At 35.9% G+C, this 27,773-nt stretch overlaps 1 protein-coding gene across 50 annotated transcripts in view; it reads right to left on the bottom strand.

Annotated features, from left to right (window-relative positions):
- Positions 1 to 27,773, bottom strand: part of MAP2 (microtubule associated protein 2) — a 300,076-nt gene that overhangs the window by 78,624 nt on the left and 193,679 nt on the right. For 46 of the 50 annotated variants that reach the window (XM_060410374.1, XM_042244123.1, XM_042244138.1 and 43 more), the window contains one exon: positions 24,459 to 24,536. The exons of 3 other annotated variants lie outside the window; for them this stretch is intronic. The gene's annotated coding sequence lies outside the window, so the exon portion shown is untranslated. Of the gene's footprint in view, positions 1 to 11,861; positions 11,975 to 24,458; positions 24,537 to 27,773 lie in introns of all 50 variants that reach the window. One more of the 50 variants, XM_060410370.1, reaches the window with a different exon arrangement.

The following is a 27,773-nucleotide window of genomic DNA, read 5'->3' as shown; positions in this document are numbered from 1 at the left end:
ATTGACAGCAACCTCACCAGCAACTAATGGTCAAGAAAACACATTCAATAACCCACTTTTAATATCAAGAGGTAGCTACTGTTAACACCTTAGTTTTTAACAGATCTTTTCCGGAATATTTATTTATTTTTTTCATATAAGATCACCATTAGTTTCATATACTCTATTTTTTAAAACTAGTGTTTAGCATTTAAGGACATATCTGAGCTAACTTTCATTGACATATGACGTTGACTCAATAGGAAAATAGGGAAAATAGGGAAAATCTGTAATATGAGAAAACTGGATAGAAAACTGGGGAAAAGAATGGCTGAGGGGACATGCTAGATTATGGAAAATTATTCCAAATACTCTTTAAAACAACTCTCTGTGAAATCTAGAAAAGACAATGGTCAGTATATTAGTCCTTTCAGTTTCAAAGATGTTTAATTCAAACCAGAGGTAGATATATCTTTCTGGATACTGAATATTAAGAGAAAGAGAGTTTCGACTTAACTTTTCTAAGCTCTATCTATAGATTAAAAAGGGAATGATATTTTCTCTTAGTATAAATCTTACATAGAGAATAAATATAATATTAGGCCTATGTCATAACTTACAGTATTATTTCACAGTTAAGTCAATTCAGTTAAGTCACTAATATTCATTAGGTGGCCATAAATTATAGCAAAGTTTGAATAAGTCGTGGAGTAGGCATTCTGCATGTGTTAATAAGGAAACAGTAGGTACTGCACAGCCTTCACTTATATGCTGAAGCCACTGAATTTACAGACCTAGTTGACAAGAAGTGATACATCACTGTTTTGAAATGCTGTTGCCAGCAATGTAGCTTCATTGATGGTCTGTTGTCCCCACCCTGATGATGACATAGACAATCAGAATCTCTCATGGAAGCTAAGAACATTTTCCTTTTTTTTTTTTTTTCAAGATAGTAACTCAAACCAAACCCTCCAAATAAACACACAAAAATTCTATGAAAACAAATCCAATTCTAGCTACCAAGTTCTGTTTAGAGACATCACAAATAAATAAAGCTGTCACGAAAGTAAGCTTTCTATCAGATTTCTAGCAAGAATCTTATTATTATTATTTTACTGAATTTCAATGCTATTCTAAGGTCCCTATTTCTGTTCATACCAAGAACTACATGAGTTAACTCATTTGAACTAATTTGACAACACCAAAGCCCCTCCCCACACCCCCACAATTGCTTCCCATAAGGGTTATATTTATCTTCCCTATGAGCATTTAAACAGGATTTAAGCAATTTAGTTTTTAAAACATTGATTGGAGGGCTTCTGAATAAATCAAAGTGTATCCCCACATCACTGACGATGTATAAAGAACTGCATGCATAGAAGAGTATCTTTATCTGTAAAATGAGGACAATGATGCCTAGTTTATTGCTTTGTTGCAAATTTAAACAAAGTAAGGGCTCAGCACAGCCCCCAGCAAGCTCAGTAAGTAGTAGTTTCTACTTTTGCCATCGTTATTATAATGATACTAACAGTCATCATACCACCAGTTACATATAAAATACTTTCAGCAGTTTTTCTGGAATTGTTGGTATAGGAAGAGGAACCTGAAAACCTGGTAAGTCCAATAATAAGAGTTACTTGCAAATTTCTGCCCACGTATCACAGAGAAATGAATGAATGTTCCAAGACAGGCACAGCCAATTTTGGGGACAGGAGAGCCTAATGGGAGGAGTGTGTCCTAAGAACTAACCACTCCACGTGTCCATCTGAAAACAGCATCTTTTATAAAGATGGTTCTGCAATGTTTAAGATCCCACTCTGCTGCTGTATTCTAGTCAAACGTGAAAGGACCTAAATTGGGAGTCTGAGGACTGCCCTTCTGAGTTGTTCTGGCATCTCCACCTATCTAATGGGCTGAAAAAATGATCTACATTCAAACTGTGATCTTGATCACAATATTTTATTGCTAGTGAGACTGTTGGTTCAGCATCCTTACCTTTACATGCCTTGATTTCTTTACTTTTTCTTTACCAGAACAGCTTAAATAAGATTCCCACATACTTAAATGGTCCAGACTATTGTTTTTGTGCAGAATGAACACTTATAAATAGGAAAACTTTCCCACAAAGAAGTACATGACTTGTTAATATTGCTTTTAAAAAGATTAACAGGTTTTCTATTTTTAGGGCAATTTCAGATTTACAGAAACATTTGAACAGATAATACAGAGTTCCTATGTATCTTCTGCACTCAAATTCCCCTGTAATTAACATATTAGTGTGATTCATATTACTATTACATAACATATTACTATAATTAATGAAATAGTACTGATGCATTAGCTAAAGTTTATAGTTTAAGTTCCCTTAGTTTTTACCTAATCTTCTTTTTTTTGGTTCTAGAATCTCATCCAAGATTCTATATTACATTTAGTTCCATGTCTCTTCAGGTTCCTCCTGGCTGTGAGAGGTTCTCAGACTTTCTTTGTTGTGGATGACCTTAAAAAATACTGGTCAGGTAAATTATAGATGTCTCTCTATTGAAATCTGACATTTTTTCATGATTAGTTTTCGATTACATTTTTGGGAGGAAGACCACTAGCAGTAAAGTGCTCAAATAAACTTGGGCAATGCTGAGTTACATGGGCATGTATAATACAAGTTTTCTGACAGCGTTTGCTCTTTTACTGCACACAGAAATCTCAGGGTAGGGCACTGGTGTGCAATGCATCCCAAGTAATTGGCTACAGAACCTTCATTTGATGCTATGTTTATTAACATCTCTAAAAGGATTTGGAAAATACTTAGACTTGCATTTCAGCCCATGTTTACCTCTGGGAGTTCTTGCCACAGACATTCAAAGGAAATAAAATAATATGAGCATCCACAACTCCCAGCAAAATGTGACAATTTTTCCCCCAGAGCGAGGTGGAAAAGATTTCTCAGTGACTAAAAATCTTCATCTTGAACCTAAAAATCCAGCACTGAAATGAGCAGTGTGTTCCTTGATAAATATCCACTTAATACATGATAATTTGTTTTCAAGAGAACAGGTATTCAAAAAGTGAATTCCTTAGTACTTAATACTTTCGAGTTTTTAATTCTTTCTTTATAGTTAGTCAATAAAAACTAACGTTGGAGGAAGAAAGGCAAGGCTGGGTACACTGACTTCAATTGCTATCAGATGTACAAATAAAGTGAATTTATTATCTAAAATGCATCATTTGGATTCCTGATGAGACTATTCAGATAATACTCCTTCAAACATATGTAATTAGTCATATTTCACTTTCTAATTTGTTGGGCTTTTGAAACATACAGAGCCTAACTATCTATTAAGTGACAAGCATTTGAGGAGATTTCAAGCTAGAACTGGCATTGCTCTGGCAAAACTATTTGACAAAAAATATGATTTGGAAAGATTTGTTTCAGTTTTAATAAAAAGCATATGGAATCAGAGGAGATATTATTTAGACCTACTCCTTTCAAATAACAACATGATATTATTAAAATACCACCCATTCATGATAAATTTCACTTAAACACCCAATCAGTGTTTTGGGGTCACAGATAATCTCTACTCTTCAGAATGGTGTTAGAACATAGTTAAAAGTTATCACAACTTCCTTTAATTTATTCTTCCTGATGTATAGTATTACTTTTACCTGAATCTCTGAAACCATGCTTGTGGAATTAAAGGCGACAAGAAAACTGAGAGAAAGGCAAATCCTCTCCAAGTCTATAAAAGAAAATTTGTGAGGTAGCAGGAATTGTAACATCCCATTCCTACTGTGTAAAGGGAAAAACTCTCCTATCTCCATATTGCAAAAGATCACATAACGTCCTGCTCCTAAGCATTGAACAGCTAGACATCTGCCGCACAAGCTTCTGGATGGATAAAGCAAGCTGAGAAGCTACTGGAACTCTCCACCTTCTCCTCTTCCCAAAAGCCTAGCTTCATAATGTGAGCAAGGAAATTCCTAAGTTTTTAAAAACAGTACTAAATCTAAGGCATTGACTTATAATTCATAATAAGTTGCAATGGGATCTTAGCTGTTAGGGCTAAGCACAAATGACAACATGAATGGGGATACAGATACCTATAATACAGATTTTTAAGAAGAAATCCAAGAAGTTCCAATATCTGTTTTGTATGAGAATGAAATATTTCACTTGACTCTATCATATCATGGCTATTATGTGACATAATGCAGGGCCCCAGTATTCTTCCCAATTAAGATATACCATTGGAAAAAATGTCAAGAGAAGATCTTGTGCCAACAGAAATATTGTTATAGACTTGAGTGGTGGGCTTCAATCTCTGCTACCTCTTATTATTAAACAATTTCCTCTTGATATTTGAAAGTTCTCTAAGGACAGATATTTCTTATTTCATCAAAATCCCAGCTGTTAAAATTCCAGTTCTTCCAGTAGACCTGGCTCTCTCAATCTAATGCTCCTTGGTAAGAACATGCATGATCTTTTCACACCAGCTGTTGAATCCACGGATCATGGCTATACTCTCTGATTCATTTCACTGATGGATAAATATGAAAAAAGAATCTTTGAAAGTGTTAGTCACTCAGTCATGTCCAACTCTTTGTGACACCATGGACTATAGTCACCAGACTCCTCTGTCTATGGGATTTTTCCACGCAAGAACACTGGAGTGGGTTACCATTTCCTTCTCCAGAGGATCTTTCCAACCCAGGGATCGAACCCGGGTCTCCTGCATTGCAGGCAAATTCTTATTGTCTAAGCCATGAGTAGGCTGCAAACATTTGTTGAATGTGAAATTAATTAACACCTCCAGATTGGTTCTGTCAGCTATGGGTATTTGGCCAACAGTAGCTCAACTAACTAGTTGCAGGTGATGTGAGTTCAATTCCTGGGTCAGGAAGATCCCCTGGAGAAGGAAATGGAAACCCACTCCAGTATTCTTGCCTTGAGAATCCCAAGGACAGAGACGTCTGGCTGGCTACAGTTCATGGTGTCGCAAACAGCCAGATGTGACTGAGCGACTGAACACACACACACAAACCCAATCAATGAGAGAAGATTCATTCTGAAACCTAATTTTCAGGCATGACAGAAGAACAGAGATTTAAGTTCTAACTCCATTGAGAGCATACGAAAAATAACATCAAGCAGAACAAACTTCTAGTCCCAAATAAGACTTTGCATACATAATAGTGACTGTGCAACATACAGGTTTAGAAATACCTTTAAGAGAAAAAAGCTTTAAAATCATGAAGCTAAAATGGCCTTTGGTGATGATCATCCATTCCAATGTAACTTGAAGTGTTTCCAGCCAAAATCAGCCTGCAAGGCAGGAGACACAGGAGATGTGGGTTTGATCCCTGGGTCAGGAAGATCCCCTGGAGAAGGAAATGGTAACCCACTCCAGTATTCTTGCCTGGAGAATCCCATGGACACAGGAGCCTGGCAGGCTACAGTCCATAGGGTCACAAAGAGTCAGATGTGACTGAGAACATGGCACATCTCCCTCCCAGAAAGTGAGACTTTCTGGTTTTAGGGCTTGGAAATTGGTATTTTAACGGACTTAACAAGTTACTCTGAAACACTGAAGTTTGAAGATTGGTACTTTCAGGCAAACCTGCTGCATAGGACCTCAGAAAAGAGTGGGGAGAGACAGAAATGCATACAAGAAATACTCCTATAGAATAACTGGAGTAAAGCATTAAAGCAATCATCTTGAGAGCTCAAGGTGATCAGTCTCACAAATAGAAGCTGAGTCTTTCACTGCTTCAGCCCAAGACATTTACAAACGACGGGAAGGAGTTCAGTGACTGCTCTCAGTGAGTTTCTTGGGAACAGGCCAGTTCTCTGTTGTGTCTAACCCTACTTGAAAGAAACAGAAACATTTCAGGAGAATGTTTAAAATTACCCATTGTCTGTGATAAAAAACCTACTGCATACTGTGAAAACAGAGACTAGTCCTTGGTCAGTTTATCAACATCTTCAAGATGTCTTTAGAATGTTTACTTTAGATACTTCTTGGCATTCATTAATGGTTTAGGACAAAAGTACACTTGCCTGAAGTTTCTCAAATCTAGTTATAATCTTTTTTATCTGTTAGATCAATGTGGAGATGGATGTGGGGTAGCAGGCATGGTGTGTATATGTGATGGTTTGAACCAGCAAAGCCCTCAAAGAAGTAACTGAATGATTTAATATCTAGATAGTTGACATGTGTGCTGAAAATGTCATTTAGTAAAGTATAACTTTTTCTCTTGGGATTCCCATAAAACCACAAATCTCACTGTTTTTCTTTGGATTACAACATTAGAAAGATCACAAAGCACAGAAATAGTCCCTGATTATAGTTATTACCAGGCACCATTAAATACTCCAAAAAATTGGCAAAGGGAGAAACAAAGAAAGCTTGGAAAATCTAAAGGAAAAATATATTGTGTGCCAGACAGACATGTCTCCGTTTTCATAATGCACTTGGCATGAACAGTTCTAGGATGTTTTCTGTGATACGTTCTGCCCTGTCATCATGCAATGTGCCAGTTCAATAAAAACACTGGGATTATAGTTTTGTACTGATAGATATCCAAGGATGAACAAAGAATAAAACAACCAGTTATACAATAAAATTAAGCATATGAATATTGTTTCCGCTTTCCATGCAGGCACAATTATGCCTTACACTATTAACTATCCATGTGAGTACTACAAAACAGAAACTTCTGTTTGGGCCCCTAAAAATAGAAATTTATGTAGAATCCATATTTCTACTTCCAGGTGTTGAGTTCTAAGCTTAATCAGTTGTTGAGTAACTGACTATAACCCTCTATATTTTCTCTTCACCTCTGTACAAAATTGAGAAAAAAGTTCCTGATGACATGAATATCTGAAAATCCAAATAACTGTTTCATGTTTTCTCTGCTCTTTTCAGATTGATTGTAAAATACCAATAAGGATGATTCATCCTTTTATTTTTTTCAGGATGATTCATTCTTCATCATACACCATGACTAATAAACAATTCACATCAACAGAGCTGGTGAATGTACCATTATTTCTGATGATAATGAATGCAGAGTACACAACAAGCCAGTGCTAGGGTACTGGTAGAATCAGACCAGGTAATACAGATAAAGTATAGTTCCAGGCAAGTTGAAAGTACCCAACAAATGTTACCTTTTATTTGTTGTTATTACTTTGCGGCTCTTATTTAAAAACTTTTAGCAATAGGATTCAATGTACGGTTTTCTACATATTGAAAAACTGAGGCCAGAGAGAGTAAATTATTTGACTGAGTTAGATTCTTCCAGGGAGATCTGGAATGAGAAGCCAAACCTACTACATCCATTCCACAGCTAGATCTTTCACAAGCAGCCAAACTGGTGGAATGAGGTACAGAAAAAGGATGCAACCCAGATAAGGACTCTGACTTCATATACCCATTCCATTGAAAACAATCTATTGCATTAAACTGGGTAAGGAGCTTTATGTAGCTATGGTATAAAACCTATATTTCAGTGTTGTATATATTTCTGAACTTTTTTCACATTATATAAAAGAACCAATAAATATAATAAACATATCAGAAATGAATATTATTTAAATGCTCTGAAGCTTCAGTTTCTACTGATGATATCTCACTAAGGACCTACATACTACAGATACAGGAAGATAAGTAATAGATTTCTAATCAGAAAATCGGGATTTAATGTTGGCTTTCTCATTTACTAGGTGTTAAAACTTAGACCTGAACAAAATCTGAACATTACTTTCATAAGCATCAGATCACTGAACAGATAAATTTTGATCCCTACATCAGTAATTTTCTTTTACCATATAAAGAGAAATTCAGTCAAAGTAAGTTTAATAAAATCTTCCTTAAGCATAAATTTAAGTACTAGGATAAAAGCTTAAGAGAAAAATTGTCACTTGGAATTTGACAATTAACAATTTTGTTTCAAACTTTTTCACCTTGAAATCTGATTCCAGACCTGTAAGACTTTGTCCAGTGTCACCTAATAACACACTGTACATCTCCTTTGGGTGCAAATCTAAGGACTATTCTGTAGAATTCCAGATTGTCATAAGTATTTACTGGCACCATTACCAAATGAAGATCCTTTAGTTCTAGACACCTGAGAACCACTTTACAGGGAAGGCACTGGTTGCACATTAAAGGGGCTACAAATCTAAAAACAGCAATTAGTACTTGAGGACAATATGCTTCAGAGATTTCTTTAAAGGAGGTGGGAGCAGGGCCATGACCCAGGTGAACCTAGAGGCTGTGCTATATATCACAAAATAAGATGCTAGAATAACCCCCCTAAAATCCCAAAAGTTGGAAAAGAAAACGGAAGTCATGAAAACAAAAAGGTGGAGACTTGGAAGTTAAGGATATATTTAAAAAGTAAATACTTGATGGTGTTCCATAAATGGGATCTCCTTTTAGCTATTTAAGACAGAAGGAAGGATGAAGTCCTGCGAAATTATAAGCAAGATGCCACTGTGCTCCTTTCTGCCTCTTTGTCTGATCTGCTCAGTCCCTTTATCTTTTGATGAACAACTCCTCTTCCACAAACTCAAGCTATGTGACCGAAGCTCTGCCTCTGAACATGTTCCGATTCTTGTTCTAAACACACTAAGCGTATATGGCTTCTAGGATATTCAGCCACAGCATTTGTTTTCTGCACATCTTTGAACATAATGCACTCTTTGTCAATGGATGTGCTGAAGCACAAGCTGAATGCCTACCCTGTCATGAACATTATAGACTCAAGGGCATGTTGGCCTATATGACTTCTAAAATGTCTTCCAAGTGAGATTACAAACCTTAATTCATTAGCCAGTTAATTGTTTGAGAAATGTCTGCCAAACATTAAAAGAAAGGCTCTATGTGTCATAGGGAATGCACTAGGGATCCAAGAAGAAACATACGGCCCTTATGCAGAAGGAGCTCACGGGCAAACCAACAAGAGAAAGTCATGCTGTGATGCAGATAAAGACAAGAAGAGTCTGTAGAGGCACACGGACAGTTCTTACCATGCTGGAAAGTTAATCAAAACTTCCCGGGGGAGGGAACATCGAGTTGAGTTTAAAGGACAAGTAAGTTAGCCAAAGAAAGGAGGGACTTTTTCTAGGAAGATAGAGCCTGGATGATCACAGTCGCAAACTGCGTTACTTTTTACTTGGGCTATGCAAAACCTTCCAGGAAGATACCCACAATGAGCATTCTTCTGGCATCCCAAATTCCAGTTTACACCCCGTGTTAGATGCTCCTCCCCATACTGTCTTCATCAAGGAGCTGTGAGCTTTTGGAGGGAGAGCATTTCATATTTCCACCACCAACACCTAATACAGTGTATGGCACAGAGTAGGTTTGATAACAAGCATTTACTACACGAATGAATGAGGAACACATGTAAAGCAGAAGATCGTTCACTGTGGTCCAGAGGTTAAGTGGGACACGGGGAAAGGAAGCTGACAGGCAGGCAAGGGGTAGAAAAATTAAGAAGAGTAGTAAGCCATGCTTAGATTCCTCCTGAATGCCAGAGGGCTCCAACAAAAGATGTGACATGTGACATAAGTTTATTTTTTAGAATGATTGATCCAGCAATGGTATTAAAAGTGAATTGGAAGGATGCATGATTAAATGTAGAAGCAACTCTTAGAGAAAGTCACTTGAAAAAGGAGCATCTAGATCTGGACTGTGGTGATGCGATCAGTATTGAAATGAGAGGGTAGATTCCATGTTCAAAAATGTAATCAATTAAAACAAAACCTAACTGTCTTCTTTTCACCAGACTGCTTATAAAGTTTCTCTGTTTTATCTATCTTACCTATCTAGCTACCTATCTATTATCTACCTATTTACAAACCTTACTAGCCATCTGTTTGTTTTGAGAAGCATCATGCCTTATACTATTCTGACAGGCAATGTATTATTTTCTTGAGTCTGGTTTGTAATCGAAGTTCAGATTTGTTAAGTTCAGTTATATACCATGCTCTGAAGACTGCTCTCTCATTAGACCTACAGTGTTAGGAACTATTTTGCTTGATTTTTGATGAACACTGAAAAAAAGGATGGAATTCTTTTTTTTTTTCCTTTGCTTTATTTTTGTTCAGTGTGAACCTCATGAGGTTCTTTTGACGCCACCTTTAAAGTTTTCTCTATTCATTTTTTTTGTCATTTGAAATGTGACAGTGGGTTACAAAGACATATGGGCCTAGTTAGATCTGGATTCATCTGATGAGACATGGAAGCAAAGAAATGGAGAATATTGAGAAAAGAGAGCCTGAATAGACTGAAGAACTGGACTTTCCCTTTAAGAGGCACTATTAATAAATTCCTTTAACAAAGCATGTATTGAGCTCCCGTTTAATTTTCAGATTGCTATCAATTATCAGTTTATTATGCTTTCTAGAATCTAATTCAATAACATTTGTTAAACACTAGGTTCACACCAAGAATTCAAATATAATGATGATTAAATTATGGATTCTGGCTGCAAACAGCTTACTATATTGAAGAGGTCAGACGTATTTGAAATATGTTATAAGGTAACACAGTTAATGCAATGATAAGAGGCCACTATCGGTGCTACATGAATATAGATCTGAGTCATATATATTTGAAAAGAGAAATGGATAGATGCAAAATATTTGTATAACTTTCATTTTTAAATATACTAAACTACAGCATCCAGGGAGAGTCCAAAATCTAGTTAATTATAGTAAATGCTAGTTTTCTTCCAGGGAAAGGTAAAATATGAGTCACATAAAAGTAAAGTATGAGTCATATAAAGCAGAAAAGCTTTTTTCCATTTTCTTTCTTTTTGGATTTGGAGCAGGCTGTGTGCCATGTTGTATTGTGTGTCTGTAATTGTGACTCAGGAGAATTCTGAGTTAAGTTGAAAGTATCCTTGTTCACTCCATCAGTTGAGTTGGACCAGCTCAAGAAATCCTTATCATCTGGAATGCCTTCACAACTCATGTCTGATCCCATTGGGTCAGTCAGTCCTCATGTACTGTTTTGATTTCTCTCTCTGAGCTGACGTATCTTTGTGTTCCCTGGAGTGAATTCTAGAAATCAGTTTAACTTTCATGGCTTGTCACTTGTATTCTGCCAACCTTCTAGAATATGATGTGGCATAAATTTGCTAAATCTTCCAGGCCTGAAATATATGTAATAAGTCTGTGTTTACGAGACGATTAAAAACTGAGCTGAAAAAAATTCAAGTAAAGAAATAGCCACAATAATTTGTCTACAAAGACAAATATTCCAGTCTTACATGTAGAAGTCTTAATGCATGTATAGGCACTGATGCGGCAAAATCGTATGGTGCACTAATAGGTAAAAATATCTTGCTATAAAAATAGACCCATCATAGGCAATTAAGGCAAATGGGACCGGGTCACGAGCAAATAGACCATGATTTGTAATGTAAAAAATGTTAAATTAATTTTAAGTGAAATACAAATACATTTCTATGACAGTCACACAAATTTTGAGGAAGCATATTAAATTTTTAAAATATATTCTTTGAGCAGTGCTTACTTTTTATTAAACCCAATATAGTTTTGACACTATATATAACCACTGCATTGAAAAGGATAGGAATTTTATGCTTTTTTAATGGCATAAGAAAAGGGAAGAGAAGACGACAGATAAGGCCAATGATAAATCTCTGGGCAGGTTAGAAGTGTTGCTGGTAATAATGTTTTCAAAAAGGAAAGAAAGAAAGGGCCACTGTGGACTGGACCTCATCTTTCTGGGATTCCAAATGAATTAAGGCAAAAGGAACACGGCAGTAGTGTCTGAGCTTTAGGTTAGCGCTCTTTGATTTTTAGATTTCTAATCTATACATCCAAGAATTCACCTTAGTATACTTACAGAAGCAACAGACAAATCTGGAAAATCTTCCTGTCTCTGGCACCACAATTTCTAAAACATTTTTGAAATTCTCTTCAATTCCATGCTGAAGAACTTGGGTATCAAAAGTAAATCTATAGATTAAGAAACAGCTTCTCAGCAAGAAGCAAGCATACGGATTACCTACATTATCTTCTTTTTAAACGTTGTGCATGCGTGCTAAGTTGCTTAAGTTGTGTCTGACTCTTTGATTTGCTATGGATTATAACCTGCTAGGCTCCTCTGTCCAAGGGATTCTCTAGGTGAGAATACTGGAGTGGATTGCCATGCCCTCATCCAGGGGATCTTCCCAATCCAGAGATCAAACCCGCATCTCTTTATGTCTCCTGCATTGGCAGGTAGATAATCTTTACCCTAGCATCACCTCAGAAGCCCTCAATACAATAGATTTTTTGTTCAAAACAAAGTTCATGAAATCTTCCTGTATTTCTTAGGACAAAATAAAAGTCTTTACAGGAATAACTTATAAATAAGAAAAGAGACTGTCTCACTCATTCTTAACTAAAAGAGAAAAAAAAAGTGATACAGTGCCTTAATCATGAGCAGAAAAGAGACATACGAGGTTAGAAAATGTTCTGTTCTGGTGAAATTTAACAATATGCACTAAACATCTATTATGTCACAGGCATGGTTCTAGATGCTGAGGATATGCAAATGCTAGCAAGACTCAGAGGGCGGCAGAGCATGAGATGGTTAAATAGCATCACCGACTCAATGGACATGAATTTGAGCAAAACCTGGGAGACAGTGGACAGAGGAGCATGGCAAGCTAAACTCCATGGGGTCTCAAAGAGTCAGACATGGCTTAGCAACTGAACAAAAACAACAACAGCAGCAAGATTCAGCTTTTGGTCTTTAGAAGGTATTGAGAGAAATCAACATGTCAACGTATATTTAAGTGGCAATATGAAAAACGCCTTAATAGAGATAAACAGGGATTCTACGGAAGTTCCTATAAAATAAAAAAGTCATGAGAGACTTCATAATGGCAAAATGTGCTTTCAATCTTCAAGGGCATTCATAGTGGATAGTGGCATAATTCTAAGCACAAAATCAGCAATAATATGATGTAGGGGTAGAACAGAACTGGAAACATGCTGGAAAACATTAAGGCTGCTTCAGAATGCCCAGCAAGGGTCCAGATGATGAAGATCCTGTCAGGCTGTGTAGTACAAATTTTATCATTATGGTACCTCACTGAGAAACTTTAAACTGATAATGAATGATAAAATGAGCCATTGGCAGGGATATATAAGATTATGATCAGAATCAGGAAAAGTGGATAGTTGGTCATAATGTGATAATCATTGAGAGGGCATATAGGAGTTTGAATTAAAGTAGTAGTAGTGGGATTAGAGATGGGGAAAGGATATAAGATACTTATTTTGAGACAAAGGTAAGTCACTCAGTGCCCCATAGGTCATGCAAAATTCCCACCCTCATGAAAGTTATATTTTAATGAGGTAATCTTACAGTAACCAAACACCTAGTTAAAATCTTAAACTTAATTTGAACTAAATATTAATTTATATTAAATTATTTAGCCTCACATATCACATATTTAATACAAAATTTTAAATGAGAAGATAACAGGGCAAGAGGAAACCACTATTTTCTGTAAGGTAGTCAGAGAAACATCTCTGAGGAGATGAGTTTGGAGCAGAGACTTAAATAACATGGAGGATGCTAGCTATTTAAAGAATCAGATAAGGATGCTCCAAGAAAGAGGTGGTGCTATAAATACAGAGGCTTTGGGATGTGAATTAACTTCTTGTATTTGAGGCTGACTTGGAGTAAGATGCAGGAAGAGTGCTACGAGAACTAAGCGGAGCCAGGTTGTGTAAGATCCTGCAGAACTTGGGTCAAGAGTATGGATTTATTTCTAAGGGGGAGAAATGGGGAAATATTGATCAAAGGGTACAAACTTTCAGTTATAAGATCAATAACATCTGGGGATCTAAATACTGCATACTGTATACTCTAAAGTTGCTAACAGAGTAGATCTTAAATGTTCCCTCCATGAAAAATAAATGATTCCCTGATGGCTCAGACAGTAAAGAATCTGCCTACAATGCAGGAGACCCGGGTTTGATTCCTGGGTCGGGAAGATCCCCTGAAGGAGGAAATGGAAACCCACTCCAGTATTCTTGCCTGGAGAATTTCATGGACAGAGAAGCCTGGCAAGCTACAGTACACGGGGTCACAAAGAGTTGGATACAACTGAGTGACTAACACACAATTATATGGGGTGATAGAGGTGATAGTTAATGCTCTGGTGGTAATAATTTTGCAATATGTAAATGTATCAAATCACATTGAATACTTTAAATTTACATGTTAAATGTCAATTATATTTCAAAAAAGCTGGAGAAAATGTATGATAAGCCTTTGCAGAATTTTGAGGAGTGTGGTACGAACTTTTTAAATATTTTATGGCTGCTGTGTGGAAGGCAGACCACAACAGGGAAAAGAGGGGAGACAGAGAGGAAAGTAGAAGGCTACTGTAGTCATCATCTGAGAGGTGATGGCAGCTCTGATCACAGGGTGCTAACAGGACAAGCAGATTCCAGACACCAGAAACAACAGTAGCAAAAGAGACCTGCCATGATTTAAACTCTTTTGAAAAATAAGAATTAGGAGGATTTTCAATGTAGTATCTATGTACAAATATTTCAAATGGAAAGATATACCATGTTCTTGGGTCGGAAGAATCAATCCTGTTAAAATGATTATACTACCCAAGGTAATCTACAGATTCAATAAAATCCCTAATTAGAATACCAATGCCATTTTTCACAGAACTAGAAAAAAGAGTTTTAAAATTTGTTTGGAAACACATAAGACCCCAAATAACCAAAATAATCTTGAGAAAGAAGAACAGAGCTGGAGGAATTACACTCCTGATTTCAGACTATACCATAAAGTTATAGTAATCAAAACAGCATGATACAGCAAAAAAACAGACACAGGTGAATGGAACAGAAGAGAAAGCCCAGAAATAAACCCACATGATTAATCTATGACAAAGGAGGCTACAATACACAATGGTAAAAAGAAGTCTCTTCAATAAGTAGTGCTGGTAAAACTGAACAGCTACAAGTAAAAAAAAGTGAAATTAGACCATTCTCCAAAACCAGATTAAAAAAAAAAAAAAACCCAATGAATAAAAGACCTAAATGTAAGACCAGACACTATAAAACTACTAGAGGAAAACAGGCAGAACACTCTTTGATATAGACTCCAGCAATATATTTGTGGCTCTGTTTCCTAAACTAAAGAAAACAAAAGCAAAAACAAACAAAGGGGATTTAATTAAATTACATAATAGAGTCACTCAGCTCTGCAATGAGAAAATTATATAAAAATTATACATCAGTATGTTACTTCCCTACATAGCTTCATTGAAAAATTTCCCTTCTCTCATGTTTCATTCAAACAATCCTTCTGTAGTGTATATTTAAATGATCCATAGTTGGTAAATGTCTGAATATTATATTTGAGTGTGCATATATATTATGTTACATTATCTTAAATTACTCTGCTTTGCAATTTCTCTTCCTTTTAAAACAAAGCTTCCTTTAGAATTCTTAGGCTTCAAAGGCAAGACCCACTCAAGTTGTAAACAAAAAGGAATACATAAACCCCAAACAAAAAGGCTTACATGCTGCTTCCCAGTAGCAAGAACTTTCTAGTATCACAGTGGTCTGTCTTGGAAAAAACGTCTTTTTGATTGTTTTGGCCCTTTGCTCTTCATTCAAGATTGATTACTACCGGATCTTTCCTAGAGTTTGGCTCACAATGGTTTTAAATGAGTCAAGCTTTGGCGCCCCCTCACTAAAGTATTTGCTTTAGTGAATTCTAAATTTCTCTTACAGACTACAACTGTCTCAGAATCAAACTGCCTTCTGTAGTAATTGCTGAGCACATGGTACAACTGGAATCTTTGACATTCATTTAAAAAAAAAGTGTGTATGTATGGAAAGGTAGGTGAGAAAAGAAAAGAGTAAACAAATCAATCATAAGAAATTAGCATGTTTAAGTAAATCACTATACTGCTCAGAAAGAAAGATCTGACAGAAACACTCAGAAGGGATCAGCCTGCAGATTTAGCCAAGATGGATTTCTGCTTATCACTTTTCATTCTTCTTACACATTAAACTGTTTTTCTTGGTAGAAGAGCTATTTTTATTAGGGTATCTTCATTTTAAAATGTTCTCTGATGCCATGAGAACTTGGTTAAATTGCTACCAATTCTCAAAGTGAAAAGGACTTTTTACCTTCAAGGAAAATCAGCAACCATACGCTTACTACAATGCAGTATGTACATGAAAACACAAGGGTTCCACAGTCACAGGAACCTGAAACTTTGTGATAGAATTATTAGCAGATAATTAGCTAAATATTAGCTAAATATTCTACAAAATTGAATGATTTTTATACAATACTATGACACCATATTCCAGTCAGATAAAATAATCAGATGCATGGCTACCCTCCATATAAATGACAATATTCACTGCTCTCCAAATAAACAGTACTGATAAAACAAATGAAAAATATAATATGGGGCCTATACTACTTGTGAGTTCATTTAAATATCAAAATTCTTTAAAAATTTTTGCAAAAGTAGAAATTTTCCTCAATACTATACCTTTATTTATTTTTTCTTGAAAAGGACACCTTTTTCTTCAGTTTAAAATGAGTTTTTATTTGACTATCTCAATTCATGTCTTTTTATAATGCATTTTAGAAACTTACCAGAATACAAATATTAATTTTGTTCTACAAGTGAAGTGAAAGTCGCTCAGTCATTTCCGACTCTTTGCGACCCCATAGACTTCACAGTCCATGGAATTCTCGAGGCCAGAATACTAGAGTGGGTAGCTGTTCCTTTCTCCAGGGGATCCTCCCAACTCAGAGATCGAACCCAGGTCTCCCACATTGCAGGTAGATTCTTTACCAGCTGAGCCACAAGGGAAGCCCTGTCCTACAAGGATGCTTCTTACATCTATAAATTAATCATTTGATACTTTTAGCAAGCAGCTATTGAAGAAAACCAATAGTAGTATCAGGCACTATGCTTTTTGAGTCATTATCCTTTCGGAGACAACATTCATTTCTATAAGGAGGGCTTTTAAAAATATCTCATTTGTGTACTCCCATAAGAATTAATTTTGATAAACTGATGTATTTACATTTATTATTTTAACATGATATTGAAATTATGATTCACAGTTTTATCTCTACATATAAATAGCATCTATTCTTGCCAGGGCTTGAAATATTTGATCTAACTGTTCAAATATATTAATGCCATAGACACATTTTCTTTTGGAGACTACTGGCAGTTTATCAAATCTCTTTCTTTTTCCTTAGCACACAGTAGGATTACATTTCCCAACCTCCCTTGCACTTAAATCTGGCCACATGACCCAGCTCTAACCAATGAATGCGAGCAGGCGTCATTTGTCTGTCTCTAGGTTTTGCTCATATACACTCCCATATGCTCCTCTGTGGTATTTTCCCTTCTACCAGCTCACTGGAGACAATAACAAAGTAAAGCTATAAATAAAAGGAATCTGGATGCCGGGCTGACTATGAAGAAGAAAGACATCCTCCAAATTCAAACACTCAGCCAGGAATGTTAAATGAACAATAAAAGTTGTAACACACTTTTGAATCTAGTTTTTGTTCTTTTTTTATCCAATCCCAATTAATGTACTTAGAGAAAAATTGGAAGAAATATATAATGAGATTAGAAAAAGAAGGGATGATACTAATAGAAGTAACAGGGTTTAAAGAAACAAATTTCAGTAACCATCCTCTATCTGCTGCCTGCACAACAGATCCCAACAGCAGCTAGGACAGGTCAAGGGTGCTGGAATGGGAGAAGGAAGAGTCAGCTTGAGGCAAGAACATTTCCTGCTGCTCCTCCTATATTACCTTCTTCACAGCCCTCTCTTTTTCTGGTATGGATGGAGCAAAGAGCCCAGCCATCAAGTTGGTCCTATTCTAATGCCTGCCTTGTGGCCAAGGTGGACAAAAAAATTTGCAACTATTTTCAGAGAATCTTAGGACAGTCTCATATTCGCCAAGGACAAAGTGAAAGCACTGCCTTTCTTGAGATGGTAGAAGATAGAAGACTTTACATCTGGTCTACTTCCTGTCTCCACAGTCCCTCTTCATTCTCCCTCAACATCTTAAATATTATCTTGCAGAATCAGTGTCAGCTTCTTCCTTCCTTCTAACTATAAACATACTTAAAAAAAAAATCCATAACAAACAATCACACACACACACAAAAATGACAATTAAAAAACAACCACAATCATAAAACCTGTTTTGTGAATCTGCTACCTTGAGTTATAGCTCATTTGTTTTTTACCTCTTTAACTCCTCACTTATATACCACCTATTCACTCTTTCAGTCATTATTTACTATTTATTGTTGTTATTAGCTATTAACAAAAATGTATTAAATATTAGTTTGTTTCAAATCTAATAACATGGTTCTGGAGACACAAATATAACAAAGACAAAACATTTGCCTTTGATGATTATATAGAACTGAGGAAAAAGACAGATGAAAATAATTACACAGCAAGATGATTATTTTGTAGTCTAGGTACAATTAAAGGGCTATGAAAGTGCTTCCTCTCTAAAAAGGCACAATTAATACTACCTTTCAGGCTGGAGAAAAAAGCTTCATAGAAGGAATGACATTTGAATTCAAAAGACACAGGCTTTTATAAGTCAAACAAGGGGAAAATGAATATTTAGGAAGAAATAACAAAGGCAATAAGCAAACCATGAGACAAACATGGTGTACAAAGAGAAATAATTGAAGCTGAAGAAGCAACAAGTAGTCTGCTATGGTTAGAGAGGGATTGGTGGTTGTCCAAAAGGGGTTACTTAGAGTCCTGTTTTGAAGAGTCTTACTGAGCTTGAAACTTTATATTATAGAAAACTTTTAAGAAGGGGAGAGAAATGATCTGATATATATGAAAAAGCTTCATGGTGGAAAACCGGATTATGTAAGAGTCAGGAAGATGGAAACTCATCAAAGGTTCAGATAAACATTGCTGTTGTTCAGTTGCTCAGTTGTCTGACTCTTTGTGACCCCATGGACTGCAGCACACCAGGCTTCCCTGTCCTTCACTATCTCCCAGAGTTTGCTCAGACTCATACCCATCGAGGCAGTGATGCCACCAAACCATCTCACCCTTTGTTGCCCTCTTCTCCTCCTGCCCTCAATCTTTCCCATTGGAGGCCCATGCTGAAGGGGTTAGTGCTTAGCACTTGCATTATAAAGCACTTCAGTGACCAGAAAAGAATTTTCCCTCTTCTGTTTAAGCAAAACTTAGATTTCTTATTGGCTTTCACCCCTTCCCCAAACTGACTGAGAAAGGCTACAATAGGTCTACAGAATTTTCTGAAGGCAACCATATTTTAAGAATTCCCACAGTAAGCCTCCCTTATTAAGGAAATTGTACTCATGGCCAAATGAAAGGACTAAATGCATAATAACCATTACTTTTATTCTGAGAAAAAGTGCTCATCAAAACCAAAATTTTGTCTTTTCTTATCTCCATCTGGCCAAACTGTGAAAAGGCCAGACTTAATAACAGCATCCTCTGAACAAGAACTATAGCCTTTTTGCAGCAGGTGGTTCCCAACTCTGCCTACAGAATTGCAGCCCAAACAATCTGCTCAGAATTGCAGAGAACTCAGTAGAATGTGCTTATGACTCAGGCTGTTGAGTAGGAGGACTGTTATTGTTATTTTAACTCGTGCCAGAGTATGTGGGCAAGTCTCCCTCTTTCTGTCTCGAGTTAACCAAGAGACATCCCTCTTCAAAACCTCACCGCTGGAATAGATTCTTACTCAGTTAGAGCCAGAATGGTTTGGGGTCTGGGTACAACTGCCAGCTGATAGTAGAGATTAGAAAAGGCTTTCATACAGGGAACATCTGATATTCTAACTTACCAACAAAATTTACTTTTAGAATGTTTAAATCTGCCTTTAAAATTACTTGCACAGAGTGCCATGGACCAGAGCTGAATGCTGATGAGACAGTAGTCAGCACAAGTCAAAGGTACTTGTTTTCAGAAAGGATGGTGAAAATAGCAGGTCTTTTTCACTTCCCCTTAACTGTTGGGGTATTGTGGTCCTACTGTTTGTCTTTCTCTTGCCAAATGTTCTCAACAGTGTAAATACTCATCAAGTTCTGCTCCTAAGGAATATTGTAAAAATGAAACAAAAAAATCACCCTATGTTTTACAGAATATTGTCTTAAAGGATAAACTTCACCCAACAACATTTCAGGAAAATGTGTAAATCTATTCTGAAGATATAGAAATATCAAAGAAATATCAGGCTGTGGCAAATATTATTATTATTAGGTAGACAAAACATGACATGGAATACGAAAATAAATATTTTCTGCTTTTAAAATCATTTTCTCATTTCCACTTAGCTAATTTGTCTCTGTTTTTCTGATGCTATAAATTAAGATTCAAGATTACATATCAGTAGGATACAATATTATCAAAATGCTATAAAATTATGCATCAAAAAGAGGCAGGAAAGTTCCTCAGCATTCCAGAAGTGATGGGCAAACTGAAAGAATCCTGAAAAGGGCAACAACCATCACTGGTATTCATTAAAGATAATGTATGTATTCCAAAGTAACCCTTGCATACCTCTCTAATCCTTCAAAAAGTGAGGGTCCACCAAGACAGAGACACCAGTCCAGAGAGAGCCCAGAATATCACAATGTCAGAATATCACATTACATTACATAGAGAGGATATGGAGATGATGTCAGGGAGGTAGAAGATGTCAGCTGATACAGCACTTTGTTGGCCATAGTAGGAGTGTGGGTTTTCTTCTGACTATTAAAGACAGCCAATGGTGAATTCTGAACGAGAGAGTCATATCAATTGATTCATAAAAGATCAGACTATGTGAACAATAGATTATATAAGAGCAAGACTGAGCATAGAAGGCTATTGCATTAGCTAAGGTGAGAGAGAGTGGATTCCAACAAAACCGATAAAGACAATGAGAAATGGTTAGATTCTGGACAGAGATGAGCTTGTTACTGTTACTATCTGTGATGAGGCTTAATTGGGTTAAATACTATTCCTCTAATAGGTAGTGGAGTCCAGAAATAATGCAACTGTCAGAGTTGTTTACTATACTCTAAATGTTTACATGGGGCTTTTGTGTCAAAAAGATGCTGATATTAAATGAAGTAGTAAGACTTAAATGTCAGAGAGATTATCAATCTTTACACTAAGAATTACATGTATTAAGTTTGAAACATTCAATTCTAAATTTTACAAAATAATCAGTAATATTAGCACACGATTACAAAGCTTTTGACATTTACAAAGCCTTTTCACCTCTGTTATCCTATACAGTGTTAAGATAGCATAGCAAAATAGAGATATCTAATAGTCACCATTATGGGATCACTGAAAGCCATTAACAATATCCTGTTTTTCTCTCTGGGTAGATAAGGTGCCTTCCTTACTTTTCTCACATCAGTCCCCTCAACGTTTAAAACATGATCGTAACATCATTGGTGGAATAAATGAAACTGCTATTTACGCATAAAACAGGTTATGTTTCCCCCATTCTTTTTCTGGTAGGGAGCTTAGCTTTGAAGTCTGAGACAGATGAATTTGAATCTAGGCTATGCAACCAGTATATGATCTTATTAAGTTTCCCGAAATATATGGGCCTCAGTTGCAAAATTGCATTGCTCTTGTGACCTGCAAGCTGTACAGTAAATCTTACATGTATTTATATTTGCTCAGCAAAGTTTAGTTTCTCTCTTCTTTCTCTCCCAACCCTCAGAGTAGTAATTCCCTTCAGGAAACAACAGTGCAAGTGGGGTCTCTTTTCTCCACATCCCCTCCAGCATTTATTGTTTGTAGATTTGTTTGATGATGGTCACTCTGACCAGTGTGAGGTGATACCTCATTGTGGTTTTGATTTGCATTTCTCTAATAATTGGTGATGCTGAGCATCGTTTCACGCGTTTGCTGGTCATCTTTATGTCTCTGGAGAATGTCTGTGTAGGTGTTCTGCCCATTTTTTGATTGAGTTGTTTATTTGACACAGTGGGGGGAGAAGAGGGTGGGATGAATTGAGAGAGTTGCATTGAAACATATATTACCATATGTAAAACAGATAGATAATGGGAGTTGCTACATAACACAGGGAGCTCAATCCAGTAATCTGTGACAATCTAGAAGGGTGGGATGGGGTCTGGGTCGGAGAGGGATTCAAAAGGGAGGGGATGGTGATTTACATTGTTGTACAGCAGAAACCAACAGAACATTGTAAAGCAATTATTTTCCAATCAAAAATAAATTTAAAAAGAAAATAAAAAAATTATAAAATATTCAATGTCTATAAATCTTACTGGTATATATACTGATATTTCTTTTACCTTAAATGAACTATAAACTTAAATGTAGTGATAGAGAAAAATAAGAAAAAAATCCTTTTTTAAAAGTTTCTCTCATGATTTTTGAAGGGAATATGAACAATTAATATGGGCCAAACAAGAGTGTTTTTCTTTTACGCATCTTTTAAATTTCAAAGGTAATATTTACCTTTGTAAAGATTGCCAAATATTGTATTTGGGAATAGTCAGTATTTCATCTATGGAGAAATAAAACAGATTGTAATTATTGTATTATGGCAAAGCAGTAAAAAATATGAATACCATTACTGAGCAAGCTACTCAGAGCCAAAAAAAAAAAAAAAAAAAAAAAGCCCATAACCAAAAGTTTTTCTAATAGGAAAAGAATGAAACAGAAACAGAATTGGCATGATATCACATATTAAGATATTTGGATCTCTTATAAAATTCAAGAGATGCTTTGAAAGCCACACTTAAGCCATTTTAGCATTAAATCTTCCAAAAGCTGAAAGTTATTTAGAAATAAATAACAATACTGAGCACCGGATGACTAAAACATTCAAATGAGTCAACTGTATGACAGAATGAGTCAATCAGATCTTCATGTATTAACATGGATGAATCTCTAAATACAGTGCTGGGTGAAGGCAAGGTACAAAAGAATATCTGCAGTATGACACCATTTATGCAAACTGTCAAAATGTAAATGATCCTATGGAATGTTCTCTCATACATATGTCATTAAAGTTAGGAAGTCATTAAACACAGGAAGGCTATATCATCTTCAGGCTTGTGACACATTTTAGGAAGAAAGGGAAAGTTTGTTTCTTTAGAAAAGATTTCAACAAAGCTGAATGCTAGCATGTTTTCAAATTCATGGGGCTGATCCTTGGGTATTTATCATAATATTTCCTGTGTGTGTGTGTTTGTGCTCAGTCACACAGTCATGTCTGGCTCCTTCGTGACTCCACAGACTATAATCCACCAGATTCCTCTGTCTATGGAATTCTTCAGGCAAGAATACTGGATTGGGTTGCCAGTTCCTCCTCTGGGTGATCTTTGCCTACACAGGGATTGAACTCATGTCTCTTTGTGCCTCCTGCATTGGCAGGCAGAGTCTTTATCCCTGCACCACCTGGGAAGCCCCAATATTTCCTATATTTCACTCTGAAAATTTTGTAGATTTTCTTGATTAAAAATAAAATAATAGAGAAATAATTAAAGCAGTAAAGTCCATATTGCTATGGCCAATTTAAGACTGTATATTCAGTAGTTCCAACAGCAAGAAATTTAATGAAAATACATTTTTCATCTCCTAGAATAAGAAATCACTCATCTTTATTTTTTGGTAATATTATTCTGCTTTTATCATAGGAATTGAGTCTAAAGAAAGATACGAAATCAAGCAAAATATTCTTTCTGCTTGTACACTGAGCTAAAATATATATGTTCCTTCATTTACTCATGCAACACTTGTAAGGTAGCAAGTACAAACATCAAATAAATTTTGTCTGTCATGACTTTTTGGTAAATGCATTGTAATTTTTCTTCCTTAAATTCAGATAGAATCAACTTAAAACAAGGGAGAATCTGATGACTAGACATTTCTATCACAACCAGCCTCACAATAATAGCTGGGCTGATACTTTTCCCAGTGACTTGCTCCCAGACCCAAGTATACAACCTTGGGTGAATCTCTACAACTACCTGCCCTCTTTCTCTCTGCCTCACGTCCCAATCTACAAAATGAGCATCCTTATAGCTACTTACAGGGCTGTTATAGGTTTAGTTAATATGAGCTAAGTCACGTAGGACCACACCTGGCACATAGTGTTGAGAAAACACGATTGGTTCTGTTAACCACAGCAGGAGAGACAGGCTTAATTCAGTCCTCATTTCAGAGAAATATTTTTTTGTTCTTTTACTATGAAAGCATTTAAAACATTACAAAAGGTCATTTTAATAATCCTAAATGTATTAGCTATAAAAGGCATGTATATTTTCCCTTATTAAAATGAATTAAAATTTATTTATTAAAAATTTTTTAAAAAATACAGTTAATAAGTGGTTATTTTTCACAATTATGTGTAACTCTTACTTTAGAGAGGCTAGGGTCTTACCTGTTCAAAGAAGTATTAAAATGGTAAAGTTTGTTATATTGTGTTCTCAAAGGGTTGATAATATGTTCTGGTTTCTTTCTGTAAAAAAAAAAAAGAATTTAGGAAATTAATAATTTAATCTCTGATCCACATGTTACAATTACATTATGTAGGTCAATATCAAATTCAACTTATGGCTTTACTCTTATATTGTGTAAATATGAGACTATGAGATGAATTTCATGATGGTTCTTAATAGTTATACACTGAGCATTTATAAAGAGCAAACACTTTTCTGAGTGTTTCGAATAGAGAAGTAAAAATGCTAACTTTTGCAGACTTTTTTTTACTTTTTAGCTTCACTCCAGTGAATAATATTTTAAATATTTTAATATAATTAAATTTTATTATAATAATATTTTAAGTTGTTTAAATTGTTTTCAGCTAATAAATAACAGGCAATTGTAATCTCTCCCAAGAGAATATATTCATCCTGGTAAATCATTAATTACGTCCAGTAAGCCTTAAAAGACTGGGCCTTTAGCCCAGTCTGCATTGATTCTCTATAGCCAGGCTGGAAGGGAATTTTTTTTTAATCAACTAATTATATCTTCTTTCTAGAGTACTAAACTTATTTTGACATTCAGGATACTAAAAGTCATTCTGGATTAGTAGTTCTGCTTAGAATTCCACTAAAGGCAAGGGGCAGAACTGAGACCCATTTTTAAGTTGTGCTCTTACAATTGAATTGTGGTGCTGGAGAAGACTCCTGAGAGTCCCTTGGACAGCAAAAAGATCAAACCAGGCAATCCTGAAGGAAATCAACCCTGAATATGCACTGGAAGGACTAATGTTGAAGGTGAAGCTCCAATACTTTGGCCACCTGAGTGAAGAGCCGACTCATTGTAAAAGATCCTGATGTTGGGAAAAATTGAGGGTAGGAGGAGAAGGGGATGAAAAGGATGAGATAGATGGATAGCATCACCAACTCAATGGGCATGAGTTTGAACAAAGTCTGGGAGATAGCAAAGAACAGGGAAGTCTGGTGTGCTGCAGTCCATGGGGTCACACAGAGTTGGACACAACTTAGTGACTAAACAAAAACCTATTTTAAAATAGGTGACTAAAGCTACGCATCTCTGTGTGTCTTCACCAAGGCCTATGTGATTTCACACCTGGTAAAACAGACCCCATCACATTCTCAAGGAAGATGCTGCTCTAATAGTAAGGAGTCCTCAGAATCAAACCAATAACTATTAACTCTTCTTAAAGACCCAGAAGAAAGGGCAAACTTGGAAAGACACAGAACAGGGCGTTCAGTTCTTCTCTGTGATTCCTCAAAGAAAAATGTGTATACGGACATAAACAGACGGGGTCTGATGCAAAAGTGACAACCATTGACCAGGTAAGGACCTGTATTAAGTGCTTTTACGTATATAAGTCACTTAACCTGCAGGAATCCACATACAATGTACAGTAGAAAACAAATCTATTAATGCACATTAAAGACAGAAAGGCTTAACATTTAAAAATGAAGAAAATTCTGCAGATGGGAAGAAATATAGTAGAATTCTCCATTCCCTCAAATAACTTGAGAGATATTTTAGGAAAAAAATATTCGACCACCCAGAACTCTGTACACAACTATCCTTTGTTTTTAGTCTTGCTCAGTGATTCTCAAATTTAGAATATATATTAGTTCTATACACAATAAGACTCTATTATATAGAGTTCTATACACAATAACAAGACTAAAGAATTTTAAAGGGTAGTTTTGATCAAAAGCAAGTGAAACCTCATAGGTTGACTTCAGAACAAAATAAAAATGGTAAACCGGTTCTGGACCATATTCAGAAAGAGTCTTTGGGTAATTAATCAATGAATACTAAATAAAGTACCACCCTTTATTTCTTCTTTAAATTCCTTCTTTTCCTTCTATTCTTTTTTTTAAACTTGAAAAAAAATTTATTTATTTGCCTGCTTACAGTCTTAGCTAAGGCATGTGGGATCTTTCATTGTGGTGCATGGACTCCCTAGTGGTTGGCGGGCTCCCCAGTTGAAGTGCACAGGCCTAGCTGTTCTACAGCATGCAGGATCCTAGTTCCCCAACCAGGGATCGAACCCATGTCCTCTGCATTGCAAGACGGACTCTCAACCACTGGATCCCCAGGGAAGCCCTTCCTTAAATTCTTAAATGTGCATATTTTTTTCGTTTCATCTTTATGGTTCTCAAATCAACATGCACACACGTATACACGTGCAAGTATACAATTATATATGCCTGCGTGTATATTTTACCCTAGTCAAAATAGGAGCTCTATAGAACAGAGATCAGCTAACTATGGTCCACAGACTACATCCATCCTGGTGCTGCGGGGTTTTCCTAATATAGTGTTTTGGGCACACAGCCATGTCGATCCATTTCCTTGGTGTCTGCGGCTGCCTTCAGGCTCCACTGCCAGAGAAGAGCAGTTGTGACGGACTGTGTGGTCCTTCATATATTTATATATCATCCTAAATATTACTATCTGGCCCTCCGCAGAAAATATTTGCTTATACCTGTTATCAAGGGACATGTTTGTCATTTGAGTAACACTAAAAACAATATTAAAAAACAATCTCCTGGCTTTTAAAGTTTTTTTTTCCAAAAATTAACTCAATAGTTATATATGAATGAGAGAAATTCCAGCCTTAAACACTTAAAAGCTAATTTCACTCCACAGGAATTAGAGAATTATTGGCCACAGCATGAGATGATTATTGGAAAGCTGAACATAGCCAGTATTCACTCATCATAAAAATAATGCCCCATTTACTCATCATCCATATTTTTGTGGAGTTCTTTGGTTTATTATAAAATTAAAATGACTATCTTTTTTAGGCTTTATTTTATGAGAAAAGATAAATGCCATTTGGGAATTATTTTTAAAAATCAACTTATGGCCTATTCCATAAGGCATATAAACTTGAACAGCTGTTTTAAATTAACACAGTGCAATTAGAGGTGATCATTTTTATTCCATATCAAAAGGTTTAAATTAGCACAATTTTGTTAAGAATATTATTTTCCATAGTTTTAGTATTTGCTACAGTGGCTGAAACATCCCTAAAATAATCCTAGCAAATGCTTATATGGCATTTATTAACCTGCCAGACATTCAGACAATGTTCCAAGCACTTCATATACATTAATTCACTTATTCTTCTCTATCACCCTCTAAGTAGGCAACTCTTATTCTCCCCATTTTAAAGATGAGAAAACTGAGGCCAAGACAGTTTAAATGCCCTTCCCAGCACGATACAGCTAGAAAGTAGCCAAGCCTTTCGGACTTGATA

This window comes from Ovis aries, chromosome 2 (assembly GCF_016772045.2).
Source record: "Ovis aries strain OAR_USU_Benz2616 breed Rambouillet chromosome 2, ARS-UI_Ramb_v3.0, whole genome shotgun sequence".
Lineage (NCBI taxonomy): Eukaryota > Metazoa > Chordata > Mammalia > Artiodactyla > Bovidae > Ovis > Ovis aries.
The sequence above is the reverse complement of the archived record's forward strand: the minus strand, read 5'-3'. Positions and strand labels throughout refer to the sequence as shown.